The 15,835-nt window shown below is 39.2% G+C and overlaps 10 non-coding genes across 10 annotated transcripts; all 10 read right to left on the bottom strand.

The window, feature by feature from the left end:
* Positions 1 to 340: 340 nt before the first annotated feature.
* LOC134849712 (U2 spliceosomal RNA) lies at positions 341 to 531 on the bottom strand. The gene has a single exon (XR_010163723.1). It is a non-coding gene; the product is annotated as a U2 spliceosomal RNA (small nuclear RNA).
* A 1,248-nt stretch (positions 532 to 1,779) lies between these two features.
* On the bottom strand, positions 1,780 to 1,970 carry LOC134849592 (U2 spliceosomal RNA). Its single transcript, XR_010163608.1, has one exon. It is a non-coding gene; the product is annotated as a U2 spliceosomal RNA (small nuclear RNA).
* Positions 1,971 to 3,219: 1,249 nt separating this feature from the next.
* Positions 3,220 to 3,410, bottom strand: LOC134849400 (U2 spliceosomal RNA). The gene has a single exon (XR_010163420.1). It is a non-coding gene; the product is annotated as a U2 spliceosomal RNA (small nuclear RNA).
* Positions 3,411 to 4,660: 1,250 nt separating this feature from the next.
* On the bottom strand, positions 4,661 to 4,851 carry LOC134849353 (U2 spliceosomal RNA). Its single transcript, XR_010163376.1, has one exon. It is a non-coding gene; the product is annotated as a U2 spliceosomal RNA (small nuclear RNA).
* A 1,249-nt stretch (positions 4,852 to 6,100) lies between these two features.
* On the bottom strand, positions 6,101 to 6,291 carry LOC134849505 (U2 spliceosomal RNA). The gene has a single exon (XR_010163522.1). It is a non-coding gene; the product is annotated as a U2 spliceosomal RNA (small nuclear RNA).
* Positions 6,292 to 7,540: 1,249 nt separating this feature from the next.
* LOC134849657 (U2 spliceosomal RNA) lies at positions 7,541 to 7,731 on the bottom strand. Its single transcript, XR_010163670.1, has one exon. It is a non-coding gene; the product is annotated as a U2 spliceosomal RNA (small nuclear RNA).
* A 1,249-nt stretch (positions 7,732 to 8,980) lies between these two features.
* Positions 8,981 to 9,171, bottom strand: LOC134849414 (U2 spliceosomal RNA). Its single transcript, XR_010163433.1, has one exon. It is a non-coding gene; the product is annotated as a U2 spliceosomal RNA (small nuclear RNA).
* A 1,250-nt stretch (positions 9,172 to 10,421) lies between these two features.
* Positions 10,422 to 10,612, bottom strand: LOC134849399 (U2 spliceosomal RNA). The gene has a single exon (XR_010163419.1). It is a non-coding gene; the product is annotated as a U2 spliceosomal RNA (small nuclear RNA).
* Positions 10,613 to 11,862: 1,250 nt separating this feature from the next.
* On the bottom strand, positions 11,863 to 12,053 carry LOC134849398 (U2 spliceosomal RNA). The gene has a single exon (XR_010163418.1). It is a non-coding gene; the product is annotated as a U2 spliceosomal RNA (small nuclear RNA).
* Positions 12,054 to 13,302: 1,249 nt separating this feature from the next.
* On the bottom strand, positions 13,303 to 13,493 carry LOC134849684 (U2 spliceosomal RNA). The gene has a single exon (XR_010163696.1). It is a non-coding gene; the product is annotated as a U2 spliceosomal RNA (small nuclear RNA).
* Positions 13,494 to 15,835: the final 2,342 nt, after the last annotated feature.

Genomic DNA, 15,835 nt, shown 5'->3' with positions numbered 1-15,835 from the left:
GTTCTGAGTCCAAAACTGTGATACGATATTGAAAAAATAAAATTTAGACAGAAAAGAACAAAAATTTTGAAATTTTCGTTTTTTGCACCACGCTCGATTAGGCTTAACTTTTTGGCATCACCGAGCTTTCAAGAACTCATAACTTTGAACTGGTTCGACCAAATTGGTTCATTTTCTCAGTCCCCCAAGATTTGACGATGGTCTTACGATAGAAATAGAAAAATTTGGAAGTCTTAAGTTTTTTGGGCAAGTTATGGCCGTTCGCGCAATTCACCAGGCTCAATTAGACTCTTCATACTGACATCTTCACTCTATTAAGATAATTTGCAGGTTCAGAATTTTCAGGTGGACTGCTCCCGATGGTATTGTCAGACCGGGACAATCCGTGAGTCAACTGAAGCAAGCTTCGGTGTTAACTCGGGAAGTATTAATCAGTTTAATATTGGTGCCAGGATATGCCCAGCATGCCAGATATTAAGCTGACAAGAACAGATACTACACATGATCTTAGCCAAAAGGCCGAGAAGCGATAACTAAACCTTTTCCTAATTTTGGTACATGCCTTGAACACAACAATGAAAAACAAGCTCGCATCATAAAAATTTATATTTATCCGACTGGGTTGAGAGCTGGGTTGCTCCCGGACCAACTTATGAAAGGTCAAGGGGGAAAGTTGAAAAGAGGTAGCCATAACGACACTTCGCCCTAACAAAACTCCCCTGCTGGCTAGTAAATCTATCGTAAGAGTACAGTAGACTACATTATAACCATCTGCGTTTGTGCCGTTACATACGACATGGGCTTAACGATGTGGACAAAGACAGAATCTGCGGTTCTGCCTTAGGCATTTGAGTAATTCCGCTTCCATTTTAATCCTGACTAGCATATAACTATGTACATTACTTTTAAAACACTCGCCGTCGCGCGAGAGTAGAAATATGCTCTTATACCATGTAAAATTTTGCACGCTCACGTTATAATTTATGCAATTCAAACAAAATTTGAAAAATTGACAATTTTGAGAATTTTTTTGGCCCAATGAGTTTTATGGCCAAATCGGCTGGTCAAAACCTACGGAGCGTGTACAGGGTGTCTTAGATGACCATCTATGGCATGATAGCCGCTCACTCAACGTTAGTGGCATATGGTCGAATACCAGCCAGGATACTGATAGATGCTTTTAGCCTAATTGTTGTGATAAACTTATTAAGTAGGTAAGTTTTCAAATCTATTTGATAAGTTTCTTTGAATGCACTCTGCGACAGCAGAGAGCACCCCATTTTATGAAAAATGCAAGAAAAAAATTGCACCAACTTAAAAGTTAGGTTTTAGGTCGATTTTCTTCCAAAATGGCCGAATTTCAGCTCCCCCAAAATTTCAACTGATGATTACTCCACGAACACTGAAGCTAAAGAAGTCGTTTTGGGCTCGTTGGAATTGTTCTGAGTCCAAAACTGTGATACGATATTGAAAAAATAAAATTTAGACAGAAAAGAACAAAAATTTTGAAATTTTCGTTTTTTGCACCACGCTCGATTAGGCTTAACTTTTTGGCATCACCGAGCTTTCAAGAACTCATAACTTTGAACTGGTTCGACCAAATTGGTTCATTTTCTCAGTCCCCCAAGATTTGACGATGGTCTTACGATAGAAATAGAAAAATTTGGAAGTCTTAAGTTTTTTGGGCAAGTTATGGCCGTTCGCGCAATTCACCAGGCTCAATTAGACTCTTCATACTGACATCTTCACTCTATTAAGATAATTTGCAGGTTCAGAATTTTCAGGTGGACTGCTCCCGATGGTAGTGTCAGACCGGGATAATCCGTGAGTCAACTGAAGCAAGCTTCGGTGTTAACTCGGGAAGTAAAAATCAGTTTAATATTGGTGCCAGGCTATGCCCAGCATGCCAGATATTAAGCTGACAAGAACAGATACTACACATGATCTTAGCCAAAAGGCCGAGAAGCGATAACTAAACCTTTTCCTAATTTTGGTACATGCCTTGAACACAACAATGAAAAAACAGCTCGCATCATAAAAATTTATATTTATCCGACTGGGTTGAGAGCTGGGTTGCTCCCGGACCAACTTATGAAAGGTCAAGGGGGAAAGTTGAAAAGAGGTAGCCATAACGACACTTCGCCCTAACAAAACTCCCCTGCTGGCTAGTAAATCTATCGTAAGAGTACAGTAGACTACATTATAACCATCTGCGTTTGTGCCGTTACATACGACATGGGCTTAACGATGTGGACAAAGACAGAATCTGCGGTTCTGCCTTAGGCATTTGAGTAATTCCGCTTCCATTTTAATCCTGACTAGCATATAACTATGTACATTACTTTTAAAACACTCGCCCTCGCGCGAGAGTAGAAATATGCTCTTATACCATGTAAAATTTTGCACGCTCACGTTATAATTTATGCAATTCAAACAAAATTTGAAAAATTGACAATTTTCAGAATTTTTTTGGCCCAATGAGTTTTATGGCCAAATCGGCTGGTCGAAACCTACGGAGCGTGTACAGGGTGTCTTAGATGACCATCTATGGCATGATAGCCGCTCACTCAACGTTAGTGGCATATGGTCGAATACCAGCCAGGATACTGATAGATGCTTTTAGCCTAATTGTTGTGATAAACTTATTAAGTAGGTAAGTTTTCAAATCTATTTGATAAGTTTCTTTGAATGCACTCTGCGAGAGCAGAGAGCACCCCATTTTATGAAAAATGCAAGAAAAAAATTGCACTAACTTAAAAGTTAGGTTTTAGGTCGATTTTCTTCCAAAATGGCCGAATTTCAGCTCCCCCCAAAATTTCAACTGATGATTACTCCACGAACACTGAAGCTAAAGAAGTCGTTTTGGGCTCGTTGGAATTGTTCTGAGTCCAAAATTGTGATACGATATTGAAAAAATAAAATTTAGACAGAAAAGAACAAAAATTTTGAAATTTTCGTTTTTTGCACCACGCTCGATTAGGCTTAACTTTTTGGCATCACCGAGCTTTCAAGAACTCATAACTTTGAACTGGTTCTACCAAATTGGTTCATTTTCTCAGTCCCCCAAGATTTGACGATGGTCTTACGATAGAAATAGAAAAATTTGGAAGTCTTAAGTTTTTTGGGCAAGTTATGGCCGTTCGCGCAATTCACCAGGCTCAATTAGACTCTTCATACTGACATCTTCACTCTATTAAGATAATTTGCAGGTTCAGAATTTTCAGGTGGACTGCTCCCGATGGTAGTGTAAGACCGGGACAATCCGTGAGTCAACTGAAGCAAGCTTCGCTGTTAACTCGGGAAGTAAAAATCAGTTTAATATTGGTGCCAGGCTATGCCCAGCATGCCAGATATTAAGCTGACAAGAACAGATACTACACATGATCTTAGCCAAAAGGCCGAGAAGCGATAACTAAACCTTTTCCTAATTTTGGTACATGCTTTGAACACAACAATGAAAAAACAGCTCGCATCATAAAAATTTAAATTAATCCGACTGGGTTGAGAGCTGGGTTGCTCCCGGACCAACTTATGAAAGGTCAAGGGGGAAAGTTGAAAAGAGGTAGCCATAACGACACTTCGCCCTAACAAAACTCCCCTGCTGGCTAGTAAATCTATCGTAAGAGTACAGTAGACTACATTATAACCATCTGCGTTTGTGCCGTTACATACGACATGGGCTTAACGATGTGGACAAAGACAGAATCTGCGGTTCTGCCTTAGGCATTTGAGTAATTCCGCTTCCATTTATATCCTGACTAGCATATAACTATGTACATTACTTTTAAAACACTCGCCCTCGCGCGAGAGTAGAAATATGCTCTTATACCATGTAAAATTTTGCACGCTCACGTTATAATTTATGCAATTCAAACAAAATTTGAAAAATTGACAATTTTCAGAATTTTTTTTGGCCCAATGAGTTTTATGGCCAAATCGGCTAGTCAAAACCTACGGAGCGTGTACAGGGTGTCTTAGATGACCATCTATGGCATGATAGCCGCTCACTCAACGTTAGTGGCATATGGTCGAATACCAGCCAGGATACTGATAGATGCTTTTAGCCTAATTGTTGTGATAAACTTATTAAGTAGGTAAGTTTTCAAATCTATTTGATAAGTTTCTTTGAATGCACTCTGCGACAGCAGAGAGCACCCCATTTTATGAAAAATGCAAGAAAAAAATTGCACTAACTTAAAAGTTAGGTTTTAGGTCGATTTTCTTCCAAAATGGCCGAATTTCAGCTCCCCCCAAAATTTCAACTGATGATTACTCCACGAACACTGAAGCTAAAGAAGTCGTTTTGGGCTCGTTGGAATTGTTCTGAGTCCAAAATTGTGATACGATATTGAAAAAATAAAATTTAGACAGAAAAGAACAAAAATTTTGAAATTTTCGTTTTTTGCACCACGCTCGATTAGGCTTAACTTTTTGGCATCACCGAGCTTTCAAGAACTCATAACTTTGAACTGGTTCGACCAAATTGGTTCATTTTCTCAGTCCCCCAAGATTTGACGATGGTCTTACGATAGAAATAGAAAAATTTGGAAGTCTTAAGTTTTTTGGGCAAGTTATGGCCGTTCGCGCAATTCACCAGGCTCAATTAGACTCTTCATACTGATATCTTCACTCTATTAAGATAACTTGCAGGTTCAGATTTTTCAGGTGGACTGCTCCCGATGGTAGTGTAAGACCGGGACAATCCGTGAGTCAACTGAAGCAAGCTTCGGTGTTAACTCGGGAAGTAAAAATCAGTTTAATATTGGTGCCAGGCTATGCCCAGCATGCCAGATATTAAGCTGACAAGAACAGATACTACACATGATCTTAGCCAAAAGGCCGAGAAGCGATAACTAAACCTTTTCCTAATTTTGGTACATGCCTTGAACACAACAATGAAAAAACAGCTCGCATCATAAAAATTTATATTTATCCGACTGGGTTGAGAGCTGGGTTGCTCCCGGACCAACTTATGAAAGGTCAAGGGGGAAAGTTGAAAAGAGGTAGCCATAACGACACTTCGCCCTAACAAAACTCCCCTGCTGGCTAGTAAATCTATCGTAAGAGTACAGTAGACTACATTATAACCATCTGCGTTTGTGCCGTTACATACGACATGGGCTTAACAATGTGGACAAAGACAGAATCTGCGGTTCTGCCTTAGGCATTTGAGTAATTCCGCTTCCATTTTAATCCTGACTAGCATATAACTATGTACATTACTTTTAAAACACTCGCCCTCGCGCGAGAGTAGAAATATGCTCTTATACCATGTAAAATTTTGCACGCTCACGTTATAATTTATGCAATTCAAACAAAATTTGAAAAATTGACAATTTTGAGAATTTTTTTGGCCCAATGAGTTTTATGGCCAAATCGGCTGGTCAAAACCTACGGAGCGTGTACAGGGTGTCTTAGATGACCATCTATGGCATGATAGCCGCTCACTCAACGTTAGTGGCATATGGTCGAATACCAGCCAGGATACTGATAGATGCTTTTAGCCTAATTGTTGTGATAAAATTATTAAGTAGGTAAGTTTTCAAATCTATTTGATAAGTTTCTTTGAATGCACTCTGCGACAGCAGAGAGCACCCCATTTTATGAAAAATGCAAGAAAAAAATTGCACTAACTTAAAAGTTAGGTTTTAGGTCGATTTTCTTCCAAAATGGCCGAATTTCAGCTCCCCCCAAAATTTCAACTGATGATTACTCCACGAACACTGAAGCTAAAGAAGTCGTTTTGGGCTCGTTGGAATTTTTCTGAGTCCAAAATTGTGATACGATATTGAAAAAATAAAATTTAGACAGAAAAGAACAAAAATTTTGAAATTTTCGTTTTTTGCACCACGCTCGATTAGGCTTAACTTTTTGGCATCACCGAGCTTTCAAGAACTCATAACTTTGAACTGGTTCGACCAAATTGGTTCATTTTCTCAGTCCCCCAAGATTTGACGATGGTCTTACGATAGAAATAGAAAAATTTGGAAGTCTTAAGTTTTTTGGGCAAGTTATGGCCGTTCTCGCAATTCACCAGGCTCAATTAGACTCTTCATACTGACATCTTCACTCTATTAAGATAATTTACAGGTTCAGAATTTTCAGGTGGACTGCTCCCGATGGTAGTGTAAGACCGGGACAATCCGTGAGTCAACTGAAGCAAGCTTCGGTGTTAACTCGGGAAGTAAAAATCAGTTTAATATTGGTGCCAGGCTATGTCCAGCATGCCAGATATTAAGCTGACAAGAACAGATACTACACATGATCTTAGCCAAAAGGCCGAGAAGCGATAACTAAACCTTTTCCTAATTTTGGTACATGCCTTGAACACAACAATGAAAAAACAGCTCGCATCATAAAAATTTATATTTATCCGACTGGGTTGAGAGCTGGGTTGCTCCCGGACCAACTTATGAAAGGTCAAGGGGGAAAGTTGAAAAGAGGTAGCCATAACGCCACTTCGCCCTAACAAAACTCCCCTGCTGGCTAGTAAATCTATCGTAAGAGTACAGTAGACTACATTATAACCATCTGCGTTTGTGCCGTTACATACGACATGGGCTTAACGATGTGGACAAAGACAGAATCTGCGGTTCTGCCTTAGGCATTTGAGTAATTCCGCTTCCATTTATATCCTGACTAGCATATAACTATGTACATTACTTTTAAAACACTCGCCCTCGCGCGAGAGTAGAAATATGCTCTTATACCATGTAAAATTTTGCACGCTCACGTTATAATTTATGCAATTCAAACAAAATTTGAAAAAATGACAATTTTGAGAATTTTTTTGGCCCAATGAGTTTTATGGCCAAATCGGCTGGTCAAAACCTACGGAGCGTGTACAGGGTGTCTTAGATGACCATCTATGGCATGATAGCCGCTCACTCAACGTTAGTGGCATATGGTCGAATACCAGCCAGGATACTGATAGATGCTTTTAGCCTAATTGTTGTGATAAACTTATTAAGTAGGTAAGTTTTCAAATCTATTTGATAAGTTTCTTTGAATGCACTCTGCGACAGCAGAGAGCACCCCATTTTATGAAAAACGCAAGAAAAAAATTGCACTAACTTAAAAGTTAGGTTTTAGGTCGATTTTCTTCCAAAATGGCCGAATTTCAGCTCCCCCCAAAATTTCAACTGATGATTACTCCACGAACACTGAAGCTAAAGAAGTCGTTTTGGGCTAGTTGGAATTGTTCTGAGTCCAAAATTGTGATACGATATTGAAAAAATAAAATTTAGACAGAAAAGAACAAAAATTTTGAAATTTTCGTTTTTTGCACCACGCTCGATTAGGCTTAACTTTTTGGCATCACCGAGCTTTCAAGAACTCATAACTTTGATCTGGTTCGACCAAATTGGTTCATTTTCTCAGTCTCCCAAGATTTGACGATGGTCTTACGATAGAAATAGAAAAATTTGGAAGTCTTAAGTTTTTTGGGCAAGTTATGGCCGTTCGCGCAATTCACCAGGCTCAATTAGACTCTTCATACTGACATCTTCACTCTATTAAGATAATTTGCAGGTTCAGAATTTTCAGGTGGACTGCTCCCGATGGTAGTGTCAGACCGGGACAATCCGTGAGTCAACTGAAGCAAGCTTCGGTGTTAACTCGGGAAGTAAAAATCAGTTAAATATTGGTGCCAGGCTATGCCCAGCATGCCAGATATTAAGCTGACAAGAACAGATACTACTCATGATCTTAGCCAAAAGGCCGAGAAGCGATAACTAAACCTGTTCCTAATTTTGGTACATGCCTTGAACACAACAATGAAAAAACAGCTCGCATCATAAAAATTTATATTTATCCGACTGGGTTGAGAGCTGGGTTGCTCCCGGACCAACTTATGAAAGGTCAAGGGGGAAAGTTGAAAAGAGGTAGCCATAACGACACTTCGCCCTAACAAAACTCCCCTGCTGGCTAGTAAATCTATCGTAAGAGTACAGTAGACTACATTATAACCATCTGCGTTTGTGCCGTTACATACGACATGGGCTTAACGATGTGGACAAAGACAGAATCTGCGGTTCTGCCTTAGGCATTTGAGTAATTCCGCTTCCATTTTAATCCTGACTAGCATATAACTATGTACATTACTTTTAAAACACTCGCCCTCGCGCGAGAGTAGAAATATGCTCTTATACCATGTAAAATTTTGCACGCTCACGTTATAATTTATGCAATTCAAACAAAATTTGAAAAATTGACAATTTTCAGAATTTTTTTGGCCCAATGAGTTTTATGGCCAAATCGGCTGGTCAAAACCTACGGAGCGTGTACAAGGTGTCTTAGATGACCATCTATGGCATGATAGCCGCTCACTCAACGTTAGTGGCATATGGTCGAATACCAGCCAGGATACTGATAGATGCTTTTAGCCTAATTGTTGTGATAAACTTATTAAGTAGGTAAGTTTTCAAATCTATTTGATAAATTTCTTTGAATGCACTCTGCGACAGCAGAGAGCACCCCATTTTATGAAAAATGCAAGAAAAAAATTGCACTAACTTAAAAGTTAGGTTTTAGGTCGATTTTCTTCCAAAATGGCCGAATTTCAGCTCCCCCCAAAATTTCAACTGATGATTACTCCACGAACACTGAAGCTAAAGAAGTCGTTTTGGGCTCGTTGGAATTGTTCTGAGTCCAAAATTGTGATTCGATATTGAAAAAATAAAATTTAGACAGAAAAGAACAAAAATTTTGAAATTTTCGTTTTTTGCACCACGCTCGATTAGGCTTAACTTTTTGGCATCACCGAGCTTTCAAGAACTCATAACTTTGAACTGGTTCGACCAAATTGGTTCATTTTCTCAGTCCACCAAGATTTGACAATGGTCTTACGATAGAAATAGAAAAATTTGGAAGTCTTAAGTTTTTTGGGCAAGTTATGGCCGTTCGCGCAATTCACCAGGCTCAATTAGACTCTTCATACTGACATCTTCACTCTATTAAGATAATTTGCAGGTTCAGAATTTTCAGGTGGATTGCTCCCGATGGTAGTGTAAGACCGGGACAATCCGTGAGTCAACTGAAGCAAGCTTCGCTGTTAACTCGGGAAGTAAAAATCAGTTTAATATTGGTGCCAGGCTATGCCCAGCATGCCAGATATTAAGCTGACAAGAACAGATACTACACATGATCTTAGCCAAAAGGCCGAGAAGCGATAACTAAACCTTTTCCTAATTTTGGTACATGCCTTGAACACAACAATGAAAAAACAGCTCGCATCATAAAAATTTATATTTATCCGACTGGGTTGAGAGCTGGGTTGCTCCCGGACCAACTTATGAAAGGTCAAGGGGGAAAGTTGAAAAGAGGTAGCCATAACGACACTTCGCCCTAACAAAACTCCCCTGCTGGCTAGTAAATCTATCGTAAGAGTACAGTAGACTACATTATAACCATCTGCGTTTGTGCCGTTACATACGACATGGGCTTAACGATGTGGACAAAGACAGAATCTGCGGTTCTGCCTTAGGCATTTGAGTAATTCCGCTTCCATTTTAATCCTGACTAGCATATAACAATGTACATTACTTTTAAAACACTCGCCCTCGCGCGAGAGTAGAAATATGCTCTTATACCATGAAAAATTTTGCACGCTCACGTTATAATTTATGCAATTCAAACAAAATTTGAAAAATTGACAATTTTCAGAATTTTTTTGGCCCAATGAGTTTTATGGCCAAATCGGCTGGTCAAAACCTACGGAGCGTGTACAGGGTGTCTTAGATGACCATCTATGGCATGATAGCCGCTCACTCAACGTTAGTGGCATATGGTCGAATACCAGCCAGGATACTGATAGATGCTTTTAGCCTAATTGTTGTGAAAAACTTATTAAGTAGGTAAGTTTTCAAATCTATTTGATAAGTTTCTTTGAATGCACTCTGCGACAGCAGAGAGCACCCCATTTTATGAAAAATGCAAGAAAAAAATTGCACTAACTTAAAAGTTAGGTTTTAGGTCGATTTTCTTCCAAAATGGCCGAATTTCAGCTCCCCCCAAAATTTCAACTGATGATTACTCCACGAACACTGAAGCTAAAGAAGTCGTTTTGGGCTCGTTGGAATTGTTCTGAGTCCAAAATTGTGATACGATATTGAAAAAATAAAATTTAGACAGAAAAGAACAAAAATTTTGAAATTTTCGTTTTTTGCACCACGCTCGATTAGGCTTAACTTTTTGGCATCACCGAGCTTTAAAGAACTCATAACTTTGAACTGGTTCGACCAAATTGGTTCATTTTCTCAGTCCCCCAAGATTTGACGATGGTCTTACGATAGAAATAGAAAAATTTGGAAGTCTTAAGTTTTTTGGGCAAGTTATGGCCGTTCGCGCAATTCACCAGGCTCAATTAGTCTCCTTCATACTGACATCATCACTCTATTAAGATAATTTGCAGGTTCAGAATTTTCAGGTGGACTGCTCCCGATGGTAGTGTAAGACCGGGACAATCCGTGAGTCAACTGAAGCAAGCTTCGCTGTTAACTCGGGAAGTAAAAATCAGTTTAATATTGGTGCCAGGCTATGCCCAGCATGCCAGATATTAAGCTGACAAGAACAGATACTACACATGATCTTAGCCAAAAGGCCGAGAAGCGATAACTAAACCTTTTCCTAATTTTAGTACATGCCTTGAACACAACAATGAAAAAACAGCTCGCATCATAAAAATTTATATTTATCCGACTGGGTTGAGAGCTGGGTTGCTCCCGGACCAACTTATGAAAGGTCAAGGGGGAAAGTTGAAAAGAGGTAGCCATAACGACACTTCGCCCTAACAAAACTCCCCTGCTGGCTAGTAAATCTATCGTAAGAGTACAGTAGACTACATTATAACCATCTGCGTTTGTGCCGTTACATACGACATGGGCTTAACGATGTGGACAAAGACAGAATCTGCGGTTCTGCCTTAGGCATTTGAGTAATTCCGCTTCCATTTATATCCTGACTAGCATATAACTATGTACATTACTTTTAAAACACTCGCCCTCGCGCGAGAGTAGAAATATGCTCTTATACCATGTAAAATTTTGCACGCTCACGTTATAATTTATGCAATTCAAACAAAATTTGAAAAATTGACAATTTTCAGAATTTTTTTGGCCCAATGAGTTTTATGGCCAAATCGGCTGGTCAAAACCTACGGAGCGTGTACAGGGTGTCTTAGATGACCATCTATGGCATGAGAGCCGCTCACTCAACGTTAGTGGCATATGGTCGAATACCAGCCAGGATACTGATAGATGCTTTTAGCCTAATTGTTGTGATAAACTTATTAAGTAGGTAAGTTTTCAAATCTATTTGATAAGTTTCTTTGAATGCACTCTGCGACAGCAGAGAGCACCCCATTTTATGAAAAATGCAAGAAAAAAATTGCACTAACTTAAAAGTTAGGTTTTAGGTCGATTTTCTTCCAAAATGGCCGAATTTCAGCTCCCCCCAAAATTTCAACTGATGATTACTCCACGAACACTGAAGCTAAAGAAGTCGTTTTGGGCTCGTTGGAATTGTTCTGAGTCCAAAATTGTGATACGATATTGAAAAAATAAAATTTAGACAGAAAAGAACAAAAATTTTGAAATTTTCGTTTTTTGCACCACGCTCGATTAGGCTTAACTTTTTGGCATCACCGAGCTTTCAAGAACTCATAACTTTGAACTGGTTCGACCAAATTGGTTCATTTTCTCAGTCCCCCAAGATTTGACGATGGTCTTACGATAGAAATAGAAAAATTTGGAAGTCTTAAGTTTTTTGGGCAAGTTATGGCCGTTCGCGCAATTCACCAGGCTCAATTAGTCTCCTTCATACTGACATCATCACTCTATTAAGATAATTTGCAGGTTCAGAATTTTCAGGTGGACTGCTCCCGATGGTAGTGTAAGACCGGGACAATCCGTGAGTCAACTGAAGCAAGCTTCGCTGTTAACTCGGGAAGTAAAAATCAGTTTAATATTGGTGCCAGGCTATGCCCAGCATGCCAGATATTAAGCTGACAAGAACAGATACTACACATGATCTTAGCCAAAAGGCCGAGAAGCGATAACTAAACCTTTTCCTAATTTTAGTACATGCCTTGAACACAACAATGAAAAAACAGCTCGCATCATAAAAATTTATATTTATCCGACTGGGTTGAGAGCTGGGTTGCTCCCGGACCAACTTATGAAAGGTCAAGGGGGAAAGTTGAAAAGAGGTAGCCATAACGACACTTCGCCCTAACAAAACTCCCCTGCTGGCTAGTAAATCTATCGTAAGAGTACAGTAGACTACATTATAACCATCTGCGTTTGTGCCGTTACATACGACATGGGCTTAACGATGTGGACAAAGACAGAATCTGCGGTTCTGCCTTAGGCATTTGAGTAATTCCGCTTCCATTTATATCCTGACTAGCATATAACTATGTACATTACTTTTAAAACACTCGCCCTCGCGCGAGAGTAGAAATATGCTCTTATACCATGTAAAATTTTGCACGCTCACGTTATAATTTATGCAATTCAAACAAAATTTGAAAAATTGACAATTTTCAGAATTTTTTTGGCCCAATGAGTTTTATGGCCAAATCGGCTGGTCAAAACCTACGGAGCGTGTACAGGGTGTCTTAGATGACCATCTATGGCATGATAGCCGCTCACTCAACGTTAGTGGCATATTGTCGAATACCAGCCAGGATACTGATAGATGCTTTTAGCCTAATTGTTGTGATAAACTTATTAAGTATGTAAGTTTTCAAATCTATTTGATAAGTTTCTTTGAATGCACTCTGCGACAGCAGAGAGCACCCCATTTTATGAAAAATGCAAGAAAAAAATTGCACTAACTTAAAAGTTAGGTTTTAGGTCGATTTTCTTCCAAAATGGCCGAATTTCAGCTCCCCCCAAAATTTCAACTGATGATTACTCCACGAACACTGAAGCTAAAGAAGTCGTTTTGGGCTCGTTGGAATTGTTCTGAGTCCAAAATTGTGATACGATATTGAAAAAATAAAATTTAGACAGAAAAGAACAAAAATTTTGAAATTTTCGTTTTTTGCACCACGCTCGATTAGGCTTAACTTTTTGGCATCACCGAGCTTTCAAGAACTCATAACTTTGAACTGGTTCGACCAAATTGGTTCATTTTCTCAGTCTCCCAAGATTTGACGATGGTCTTACGATAGAAACAGAAAAATTTGGAAGTCTTAAGTTTTTTAGGCAAGTTATGGCCGTTCGCGCAATTCACCAGGCTCAATTAGACTCTTCATACTGACATCTTCACTCTATTAAGATAACTTGCAGGTTCAGAATTTTCAGGTGGACTGCTCCCGATGGTAGTGTAAGACCGGGACAATCCGTGAGTCAACTGAATCAAGCTTCGGTGTTAACTCGGGAAGTAAAAATCAGTTTAATATTGGTGCCAGGCTATGCCCAGCATGCCAGATATTAAGCTGACAAGAACAGATACTACACATAATCTTAGCCAAAAGGCCGAGAAGCGATAGCTAAACCTTTTCCTAATTTTGGTACATGCCTTGAACACAACAATGAAAAAACAGCTCGCATCATAAAAATTTATATTTATCCGACTGGGTTGAGAGCTGGGTTGCTCCCGGACCAACTTATGAAAGGTCAAGGGGGAAAGTTGAAAAGAGGTAGCCATAATGACACTTCGCCCTAACAAAACTCCCCTGCTGGCTAGTAAATCTATCGTAAGAGTACAGTAGACTACGTTATAACCATCTGCGTTTGTGCCGTTACATACGACATGGGCTTAACGATGTGGACAAAGACAGAATCTGCGGTTGAGGAATGGCTGAGGAGGACTGGCATGTGATGAAGGCGCGCAGTAGCCTCAGAAGGAGTGGGGCGTTCAGCCGCCAGAAATCACAGAGACGACACAGCAGCCCAGACGCGGAGAAGCAGACTCCATCAAAACTGCAAAAAAGAGAACAACAGGTATCGAGTCTAAAAACTTCTCATACATAAACTTTTTCATAATGTTGTGCTTTAAATTTCTAAAGAGCAGCGGTTTCACTGAGAAGCTGAAATCTCTAGGCATCCTTGTTCCAATAAGAAAGCCAGAACGTGGGAAAACGTCGCATAAACACTACATTTTAGGTCTAAAGTTTAAAAAACTAGACGCTCTAACCTCTAAAAAAACAGTCTTTTTCGTTAATAGAAGTCTGAGCTTTAAACTCCAGACAGGCAGTTTGCATAGTTCAGTACTATTGTCTACATTTTCTACCCTTAATTGGAATTTTAACACATTTTTTGAAAGTCAAAATGCTTTGACCTTTAAAATTTTTGTATCATGCAACGTTTGCTGCAAGAGGTGTGTCAATCTCCTCACCAAAGCCTTTTCAGACCTTGGTGGTCTAGTCGATTGTTTGACTGGACACCGGAGAGACGAGAAAGTTTTCTTGGGGATGGGTAATGCAAGACATCACTTACTCGTACATTTAACCTTGACTTACATCGTAATAACGGCTAAGACGAAATTAGTAACTTTGCATGCGATTTGCATAGGAAAAACTTATAACTTAGTCAAGACGTACCTGTTTTCAGAACGTCCTAGAGGTTATAAGGACCACATCAGTATGAATTGCATCTTTATTGACCTCAGCAAGCCAAATTTTGAAAGAAAAGTACGACAGGACTACGTTATAGCATTTCTAGAATCAAAACTGTATGTATTAAGCTTAAAAGAAAACGCCATCTTGATCAATTTTAAACTGTATAATTCATTCCAAACATGCAAACAGTGTAAGTTAGAAATTTTGAATTTTTACTCAAGCGAAAACTGGAATTTTCAGAGATTTTACCAAATCCGAAAAGTTTCGGCATTGACAAAGTCAGAATCTGGCAGTATATACTGCTCTATTTGCATCAATCCCCACAGTAAGGACTTTTCAGTCCTTACTGCCCTAGCTAGAAAGCATGATAGGCAACGGCGAGATACGTTGATTTTGGTGGTGGTGATAGTAAAACCCCATTAGGTCTTTACTCATAGAACCCCGAATAATATTATGAAACCGGCTATCTTTAACTATCCAAATTCGCATGCAAAATTATTTCCAACAGACTTATAATCTAGTCATGACGTGCTTTTATACATTAAACTGTAGAGGTCTAGGTAATCACCTCAAACTTCTAGGCATCCTGGTTGACCTGAATAAGCCAAAACATGGGGGGAAATTACATCATGACTACGTTATAGCGTTACAAGAAACAAAATTGTATGTATTAAGCTCAAAGCATAAGGCCATTTTGACCAGCTATAAATTGAATTATCTAATCCAGCCATGCAGCCAAAATAACTCAGGAGGCTTACTTTTATTATTTCCCAATAAATGGAAAATTCAGAGTTTTTACCAAAGCCATACGGCTTTGGCTCTGAAAGAGTCAGAATCTGGCAGCATTTACTGCTCTATATATATCAATCCCCTCAGCAAGGACTACTCAGTCCTTACTGGCCTAGCTAACAAATTAGCCGAGCAACGGAGAGATACATTGATTTTGGTTGGGGGTGATTTTAACTGCCGATCAAGTTCTGGATTATGCAATCTTGCGTTACATCGTAGTGACCGGCGGGTCCAAAGATATCACATAATTTGCAACATTTTCGAATCAATTGGATGCTTTGACCTTTTCAAGGTCTGGAACAAAGTGTATCCCACCCATTTTGACCAAAAATCAAAATCCGAATCGCGTCTAGACTACATTTTCAGCAATAAAATTGACGAAATAACGACCTTGACTACATTATACACAAATTATAGCGACCATAATGCATTACATGCATGTTTTTCAAATTTTCAAGATTTTATGCATGTAAATGGCCA

This window comes from Symsagittifera roscoffensis, chromosome 6 (genome assembly GCF_963678635.1).
Source record: "Symsagittifera roscoffensis chromosome 6, txSymRosc1.1, whole genome shotgun sequence".
Lineage (NCBI taxonomy): Eukaryota > Metazoa > Xenacoelomorpha > Acoela > Convolutidae > Symsagittifera > Symsagittifera roscoffensis.
This window is presented reverse-complemented; position numbering and strand designations above follow the sequence as displayed.